This window comes from Talpa occidentalis, unplaced genomic scaffold (genome assembly GCF_014898055.3).
Source record: "Talpa occidentalis isolate TD23 unplaced genomic scaffold, MPIMG_talOcc4v2.1 talOcc4.8, whole genome shotgun sequence".
Classification (NCBI taxonomy): domain Eukaryota; kingdom Metazoa; phylum Chordata; class Mammalia; order Eulipotyphla; family Talpidae; genus Talpa; species Talpa occidentalis.
Genome location: NW_023605194.1, coordinates 14695093 through 14705148, shown reverse-complemented (window position 1 = coordinate 14705148; position 10056 = coordinate 14695093). Strand labels below are relative to the sequence as shown.

The 10056-nt window shown below is 38.0% G+C and overlaps 1 pseudogene; it reads right to left on the bottom strand.

Annotated features, from left to right (window-relative positions):
• Window positions 1–5595: 5595 nt before the first annotated feature.
• On the bottom strand, window positions 5596–5978 carry LOC119233492 (ubiquitin-60S ribosomal protein L40-like; annotated as a pseudogene).
• Between the last annotated feature and the right edge of the window lie 4078 nt (window positions 5979–10056).

Here is a 10056-nt window from a genome sequence, read left to right as displayed (position 1 = left end):
ATCATTACAGTGTGATTTGGACCAAAAAGGCTTCTCCACAGAAATGACATTTAAGCTGAGAGTGTGGGATAAAATAGGTGATTGAGAGGATCTGTGCCAATCCACATAAACTATATGCAAAGATCTTGAGACAGGAAAGAACTCCTCATGCTGGAAGAATGTGAGGAAGACTTGATTTTCCTGAACTGGAGAGGAGCAGACTGGAAACTTTGGAAGATGTTTATTTTCCATATTGACCTTTTTACTTAATTCTACATGTAGAGAAATAAAATTATGTCATTTGATGTGACTATGTTTTAAGAATGCTCTCTGACTTGGTGGGAGCAGGCCCGGAATAGGGCATGTGTGAACCAACCTTAGAAGCATCCTTCAAAGTCTATCTTTCTCTCCTAGTCCATAGATCTGCCTCAGCTCAGACCCCCTTAACATCTAAGCTAGTCTAGGATACTGGCCTGTGAGTTCCCTTTTTCATAACTATCCCCCAACTTCTAATCTATGTGATAAGTACGCATGTTTCCACTTCCTCATTACCAACAAGCTCATGAAAGTCTTTGTGTTGATCTAGAGTAAAATCCTCAATGTGGTGCCTGTCAGCTTTGTGTCTAGAAGTTAGTTATTGATCATCTCTTGTCATGCCCATCCTTGGTAAAATAAGAATAATATTAACTACTTTGCAGGATAATTCTGGTCCATTTACTTTATGACATTCACAAAGCACCTCCTATGGAGCTTAGACTATCAGAGGAATATAATAAGCAGCAGTTCTGATGGTTTATTTTTGAAATTCCTTTATAAAAAGTGGATTTTAATCCAATACTTACTTGGCATGATCGTAAAGGTAGCTTTCCCAGGTTGAGACTCAGCCTATTCCCCCTGAACATGCAGTGATTTCCCCAGCTCAACTGCATAATTTGTAGTAGTGTCCATGCTCTCCTATGGTGGAAAAAAATGTGTATTTACAGCTCCTCTGATAAATAGGATGATGGAAGATTAACATTGGGCTTGAAATGGAAATTTTCCACTTGGATGTCATGTAGACACCTCTACAACCTATTCAGTTATTAATTCTACTTTTCTATCAAGTTGCCATACTCCAGGCACACCACAATTCTCATTCTTCCTATATCTCTCCATAATTCATGTCTTTTGCACATATTATCTCCCTTTATGTCATGTCCATCACCTGGAAAACTATCTCATCTTTCAGGACACAGAAACATTTACCTTCTTCTGTGACAAGTTCCTCATTTCTTTTTTAAATTATTTTTTAAATTTTTTACATCACTGTTCATATTTAAACAATATTTGCTTCCCCCCACCCCCTCAGGTGTAGTGGCCATAGAGTTTCCTTCACCAATGCACCCGTGCACCAAGTTCCTCATTTCTTTTGGAGAGAATTACACCAACCCCACAGAGAACACAGAGAACTTATTCTGTACCCCCCCCATAGTCCTTTAATAATTCATGAGGTTTCTTAACAAGGTGTTTCATATTTTATGTGTTTGTATGATTCACTAGAGTATAAGCATTTTGAAGACAGGAAAAACTGTGACCTCCCATTCCCTGCATTAGCCATGTACTCCCATAAAGCCGAATGCATATTTGTGCTTACTTATAAAATCACAAGTACTTTTGAGTACTTATAAGAGCCAGCCCCTGTGTTTGGTCCAAACATGGAATTAAACTTAGACAGGCACTTGAAGGAGTAGAACTAAGGCATTTAGGCTCAGAAACTCTGAGCTATCACTGGCTTTGCGATCATGAGGAAAGTCCATCTCTGAGACTTCATCTTTAAAATGAAGTCATTAATAATTTCTGGCTCAAAGGATTTGTGAGGCACGCTAACAAAATGAGATCGTGAGTGTGGAACCCTAAAGCTTAATGCAGATATTAGTTGTTTTTGACACTCCTTTCTATATCATTACGGAGGCTGCAATTTAATTGTGGCACAATAACACATAGAAAAAGACACATTAAAATATAGAAAGGTAATACAATAGAAATACAATGTGTAGAATTCAATACACATGGAAAAATATGCATATATATCAATATCCATACAATAACAATTCAAAGCAAGTTATGTGTGGTGATATAATCAATTAATTCTATAACAAATAAGACAAATAAGGGTTGAGGTGGCCAAGGGAAGGGCATCAAAGGGAAGGGAGACGTAGGATCCAAGTACAGGAAGGAGAGTCACCCTGTGATCCTGATAGGGCTCTGGATTTACAGAGCAGTGGATAAGAATTCTCTAGGGGTGTTTGCTGCTCCAATTTGTTCCCAGTGATAAAGAGAGAATTGCTATGGTGGTGTTGTGACAAAAGTTCATATCCTCAGAAAATTGTAATTTGAAGAGTATTATTATGAAACCTGAAATACAGTTAAAGAGCAGTTTGGTGAGGGCATCAAGAACTCATGATGGGGGGAGCTGGTTAAATGGGAAGTAGAACTGGATTCTCAGTCCCCAACTGTTTCTGAAGCCCCCTGGACCCACTGCTGGGGCTTACCTCATACCTGCAAATGTCTTAGGGACAGTTTTATGACTCTCAACCATTATGATACACAGAGTGGGATTCTCTGATTCAGTTCTCTCTGCCACTCTGGGACGCTCCTATCCTCCTGAAGAGTGGAGGGTTTTCTGGATGATTTAGTCCGGCATCTGTGTGTTGATGGCAAGCCCCATTGCCCACTGCATCATGGGATAGTTAGGATGGAAGAGTGACCCTCCCAGAGGATCCAAATGCAACAGGGGTCTGAGCAAGGTCCTGCTGTCAGGAGGTAGCAGAGACTTTCATTAGTAGTTTTAATGAAAATGTGGATTTCCTCTAATACGCCTTCCTCCGTTTCTCATTCACAACTAAAATCTCTTCCAAATCCTTCCAGTTCCCTGCCCTCTAATTACAGACATGAAATTTCCTTTTCTGCTGCTGCTGGACTGGAGTGACATTCCAATTTTTCACAGGCTACCTGTATATATTACACAAGCACCCAGTGCTCCTGGCTCTGTCTCTTGTTCACAGCCATGTTCTCTCCCGCAGAGCCATTGCTGTTGTCAATCATCTGCACAGAGTCCTGCATATAGGCCTAAGTATGGACTTTAAAGAGAAAGAAGCAGCCAGAAGAAAAACTGTAAAATGAAACACTCTTTGGAAACGGCTCTGACCACACATCACAGATTTTGATATTTCCCTTTTATGCCAACTAAATTATAGCAGCATAAAACAAACTCTGCTTTCCAAGAACTGGAATTCGAATAAAAATGTTTTTTGAAATACCACTTTGTTATTTAAAGACAGGGCCAACTGCTATATCTCCTTTCTCCAGTGGTTTCTACTCTGCGCAGAACTGGTCAAAAAGTCACAACTAGTTTTCATGCTTTGAGAACATTAAAAAATATCCATGCTGTATTGCCTAAATATTTTTAAATTCAAAATCATATTGACTTCTGGAATCAAACAACCAGTGTTAGAATTGTAGCTTCTTCATTTTTATCTATGAAGACTTCATCAAGATACTTAACCTTCCTGAACCCTTTTCACACCTCTAGTATAAAGATGATTGTACCTGTAGGCAACTGTTCATTTCATCAGCATTTATTAGATTATGACTATGTGCATATTAACTTGCAAGGTAATTTGCAAGATATATTTTTAAATGGGATAATTTAAATCTCATGCAAGCCTTCTGAGTTTGATATTATTTATTTTACTGATGGGGAAACTAAGTATCATAATTCCTCCTTCTCTGAGATGTTCAGCCATATATCTTATTTAATTTCCATAATTGTTTTCTTCATTATTTATATCCTGGATGAAATTTGAAATATACATTTGTTGCTATGAGATACACAGAGTTTTTAAGAACAGTTATTTGGTAAGGAAATTTACCAACTATTAATGACAGTCATTAAATTGACATTCTTGCCCTTCTCCAGGAACTTGTCTTCTATCCTTACCCTCGATTGTTCTTGGATGGTTCAACATTTACCCCCTTTCATGGCTCTGTTTAGATCAGACATGTCATTTATGGACAAACGAGTTTGTCACTGTTAACAGAGTTCTCTATTACTGCCTTATGTGATAATATATTTATTTTATATTAATAAGCCTAACTTTAAAATGAATCATAAGCTATGATTTTCATATCTCCATACTTAATATATCATATATAACCTGAAAAATAAATTATCTTTTTGTTTCACATCAACTACTTTCTATTTTCTTCAATGTCCATGGTTTTAAAAACAATCATAATTTATACTAACTTTTATGACAAAACTGTTAATAGAGTTCATTAGTCTTATAACAAATATTTTCAACTAATATATTGCTGCTCTTTCCAATTCACTAACATAATGAGCATAATCAACTTTCTCTCCTTATTAATAGTTTTTACCTATCACATCAATTGAGAATTCTCTTCATTCATGTCTGTAGACAATGTGAAAAATTATATAGAATAGGTTGACCAACAATCAGGTCTATTATCCTCGTGATACTATACAGGAAGAGATAAAAAAAACTAGTGTTGTAAGGAGCAACACAAGATTAAATCTCCCTGATAACATTATTTGAAGATGAAGGATGAAACAGCCAACAGCCATTAGAAGCCCTGAGGTAATTATAATGACTTCTGCTTCTGCCCGTGATGGAAAAACTAATTCTGGGCTAAACTTCCTACCATAAACAATGATAAATTGGACAGAACATGAGGCAATTTCATTTAGACATTGAACCACAGGTGGCACAGAACTGCCTTCTTTGACAAAGGGAAACACATGAAGTGAACCTCTCAATTGCTCAAGCTTCTGCCTCAGAGTACCTGCAGCATGAGTCAGAGAGAGTAAAGAATTTGTGCAGAACACAGCAGTCTCATAGAATCAGGAGACAGATGTTGGAAAATGGGCTACTGTGATGACCGGAATTCACCAAACTGAGCATTAAAGAGAAGAAAGTTGCACAAAAGTTGTTCCAGAAATTGAAAGATAGCCCTCTAGGTATCTGACTGCATGCTAAGGTCTGCATGTGGCTAGCACAGCTCTGAAGACCGGTAGAGAAAAGCTGCCAGGGAGCTGTTAAGATGAATGGAATTGGAAGAAGACGGAAGAAGATGGGAAATATAGTAGTTCTGAGCGATGCGAGTGAAATGACCTTGTTGTGTGACTGGGCTGTCATCTGAACCCACCAGGAGGTCACAACTTGGGTACAAGCACCTCTAGAAGCAGAATAAGGGATTTTCCAAGTGTGCCCTAACAAAGCTTACCATCAAGCTATGAGCGAATCAGCACAACCATGAGAAAAATAACTGTCTTCCATTTTCTCATCCATTTATCAGGTATAATAATAATACCAAGTTCAGGAAACAGCTGTTTCATTAAACAGTACTTATAAAGGTATCCACTTAGTACATATAAAGGTATTAGTAAATACTCAATATGGATCAGCTATTATTATCCCATCTCCAAATCTAATCCTCTTTTTCAAATTTTTACTGCTCCAGTCAATGAAAGGGGAGACATATTGAGGCCCCCAGAGCCAGGGGCTTGTGCAGGAGACCGCCATGTGGGCAGAGGTAAGAGCTGGTCTTGGGGTCTTATTTGACCTTCCTCTTGGGGCGCAGGTTGTTGGTGTGGCAGCACTTCTTGCAGCAGTTAACAGAGTGGGGTCCTGGAGAGTATAAAACCTGCCGCAGATCATCTTGTCAAAGTTGTATTTCTGGGCCAGCTGGTGGCGGGGGGAATAGAGGAAGAGGTCATCCTGCAGATACAGTAGTCAGCACAGGGCAGACTCTTGGAATACTGTAGTGTGAGAGAGCACGACCATCCCCCAGCTGCTTGCCAGCCAAAGTCACACAGTGCCGGTCAGGTGGGCTGCCTTCCCTGTCCTGGGTTTTGGCTTGGACATTCTCAGTGGTGTCACCAGTCTGGACCTGGAGAATTATGGTCTTGCCATCAGGGTCTTCACAAAGACCTGCATCTCCCATCTGCTTGGCTGCCTCCTTGAAGGGGCTAACTCTTCTCTTCAAAGCCCAGTTCAACCTTCTACCTCAGGGATGACTTTTATAAGCCTACAACTATACATAAATATTGAACTCTTGCAGTCTCTCTTCACCTTAATTTATTTTATGCATTTGTTTTCTAGCATGTACTATATGTAAATTTAATTTCCCTGCTACAACCTCATCTACTCATTTCTATTAGCTATGAGGACTGATTCCACGATGAATTCATTCACATCACAAGAAAAAATAGGATTTCAATTAGGGAGACTGGACCTGATTTTATTGTTGTTGTTGTCTATGGTACACAAATCCTTAGGCCAGAATATCATTTCCAATTACCCCTCATGTTTATGAATCACACAGAACTCTAAACAGCCCAAACACTCACAAAGAAACATTATTTTCATTCAAACATATGTCTCTCCCCAGTCTTTCATCTGTCTCTTGACTTAAGAATCTGTTCAGTTCACATAAAAAAATCACCATGTTAAGATGGTGATTTGGAAGGCAGTTACATGGAACAGCTTCAGCTCTATAATTGAAGAGATAATCCTCATTTATCTATCACATGATCTCAAATTGCTAAATTTAAATCACTGCGAGAATCTGAGCCAGACGTTACAATATTTCAGAGCAAAATCTAAGACCACATTTCCAACAAAGAAAAAGACTTGGAGCTCAGAGTATGTTTTCCTATGTTTTATTTTCCAGTTAAAATATAATTATTATTTTAGAAACATAGAATTGTTATAGGAATCTAATTCAGAAAGTATTTACAATATATCTCTTAAGTGTGGATTATTATGTTGATTGCTTGAAGGAATTTCTTGATGATGAGACAATCTCTGCCCTTTATGAGCTTTTAGTTAGTTGAGACAAATGTTCAAACACATCTATGTAAGATAAAGCACATTATAATAAAATCCACATGAGAAGCTCAAGTGCCATTTGGATTAAATTGAGGAAGGAAACGAATTCACCCAGGATAATGGGACTTGAGTCAATATATTCATTATGGAGGAAATGATACTTTATATAGGACTGGAAGGAACAGTTAGACTCAACAGATGGAGAGCCCAGGAGAACCAGTCCTTGTCTCTAACAGAAGTGAGTAGATGAGGTTTTATTGGGGGATTTAAATTTACTTGAGTCAATATATTCATTTTGGAGGAAATGACACTTGGTAGGAATGGTTAGACTCAACAGATGGAGAGAAATGTGGAGGAAGGGTGTAGTGGAGGAAGGAAAATAGAAAATAAACAATATGTGTGATCTTATCTTTGTTGGCTAGTACAGTCATCCTTTTCCTGGAAAATAGCTCTGATTTTCCCTTGAAAAAGCACCACTCTAAGTACATGTTCCTTGAACAGATTTGATGTTATTGGCGCCATTTAACCTAGGTGTACCATCTCCTCTCTCTCTCTCTCTCTCTCTCTCACACACACACACACACACACACACACACACACAAACTCACACACTATAATTTCATAAATAAATAGTTTATTTTTAAATACATTATAGATATTTTCTTTTTTGGTATGTTTGTTTACAGATTTTGTTTCTGTGTGAAAATTAGTTGAGATGGCCTTTTCTTCCAAGGAAAATGAAAAATCAATTTTCATGTCCAATCATCCATTTTTTGAGTGTTGTGGGTAGAATGAAGTGAATTTAAAAAATATATGCTTTCTGGGCCTCCCTGGTGGCACAAGGGGTTAAGACGCAACCTATGAAGCTCGCCGCAGCCACTCAGCACGAGTTCGATCCTTGGCCAGGGAGTTACCCATCTGGAGCAGTAGACCTCTCCTGACTTGCCCGCTGCTCCCCTCAGCAGTGTATTTCACAATCTGCCTGTTCTGTTCCCCACTCTGTCTCTGATGAATCCTCTCACCCCCCACACCTCTGGCCTGTACCCCAGTTCTTATATGCATAAATAAATAAATCTTAAAAAAAATGCTATCTGACATCTTTTTTTTTTCCTTTTTGTTACATGACAGAAGATTATATCAACTTCCCAAGTTACTGAGAAAAGGTACCAAACAGCCATCAGGAACTCTCAATAAATTTAAATAGGCAAATTCCATGAGTAAGAGTTCCCCAAGCAACCCCCACATTCCAATATATAGCCCTCCATTTCATACAGCTGGATGGACACTCATATTTACTGAAATATTCCAAGGATTCTTTAATGCCTCTTTTCACTTGCTATGTGACTTTGGGTAAGTCAATGTCCTTGGTGGTTTAATCTCCAAGTCTGCAAAATACTCATCTCCTCCTTGCTAAGGACAAACTGCATTTCCAGAGATAAATGGAGCGGGGGAAATCACAGCAGTCAGTTCCCTGGAAGCAAATAGGGCTTCACTGGTCTTAGAGAATACAGATGGAGAAGTTAAGGTAAGCATTAGAATTTTAAATATCCACAAAGACTAGACAGGTGCTTTAAGCAATATGAGAAGATAGGAAGCTGGAGCAGCACAAGGCATTCAGAAGGTAGCTTTGCAAAGTGGCTGATACTACTAGAATTTGGAATCAGAATAACTGGGATTCAATCCTGGCTCTACTTACTAATTGTATTTTTGTATAAATTATCTAAACTTTTAATGTCTCATTTTCTTATCTATGAAATGGAAGTAATAAGACAGATCTTATAGAGGGTTGTTGTAAAAATTAAATGTCACTGTCTATATAAGTTTTGGGCACAATGCCTGACCAAAAAAAATTATCAATGTTTACTTATTTTTTTTTCCTTTAAAATATAGAATACACAGATATTCTTAGTAAAATCTCAACTGATTTAACTTCAACTAAATGGAACTCTCCAGTGATTGTAACTACGCCACTTGAAATATTGATTGTTCCATGTCTGACATCATACTTGTTATTTTTCATTGACTAGTAAGCAGGAAATGCAAGATTCCCTACACCATCCTGGTAACAAATATGGGTTAGTTCTCATGGTCCTAAATGAATTCATAGAAGCCATGGCAAGTTCATGATGACCTACTAAATATTATTAATCTTGTGAAAGATTAAAGAGCAAAACCAACCTCCACCTCTTTGCAAAGAACATGTCAACCCTGGTGTATTAAGCAATATCAATTCCTCACAAGCCAAGAGGAGGTGAACCAACTGACAGGCTTTGTGTAGTTCAGATTCTGGTCTCTATGGGACACTCATTTGAGGTCCCATAAGTAAACTGCACTTGAGAGTCTTCTCTAGGCATTTCAGAATATCTAGAGCTAACACCAGGATCTCTCTTTTGGAAGTCTTAAAGTCTCAATAGCTATAGATTAGTCTATATTTAAACAGAAATATAAAGCACAACTGACAAACAATAAAATAAAGATCAGCAAAACCATTCCTAAATAGTTGGAGTCCTGGGAGAAGTAAATGAAAATATTTAAGCTCCAAACTGGGCATTAGGCAAGTATCTATTGGCACATGGAAGAGAGTTCCTATATATTTAATTTGTCTCAAGAACATACACACTGAATTTCTATATTCATTTCTATAAACTTATTCATTTCTATAAACTATATTCATTTCTATAAACTTGTTCATGATAACAGTCTCTGTTCACAAAAAGCTTGACATCAGCACTATCAGTTAGAAAGAGAAAGTCATACTATGAGAAGAATGCTGCTTAAAAAATGAAATATGCCAGGGCCACATGCTGGTGCATCTGACTGAACAGAGGGGGCAGGATTCAGGGAGATCTTCCTAGGAGAGAAAAATAGGAAAAGCCAGAGAAGCAAGCCCTTTTCAATGATTAAGGGAGTACAAGGGAATGATGGAAATAGTCCTCTAATCTGGAGATCTTCCTCCAAGGTCAAATCTTCTCTGTCCATACCTACAGAGATTTGGATGCCAGCCAGATATTCTGAAATTACCTTCTTCCAAGAAATAGCCATTATTATGTCAGCAGGACTCACTTGGGCAAGAAAAGGAGTGGGAGTAGAAGAATACCTTGTTAGCCCTGGGGAAAGTAAAAGAAGTAGGATTTACTTCCATAAAACAAAGCACTCTCTTTTTATTCCAGGCAATTAAATTATG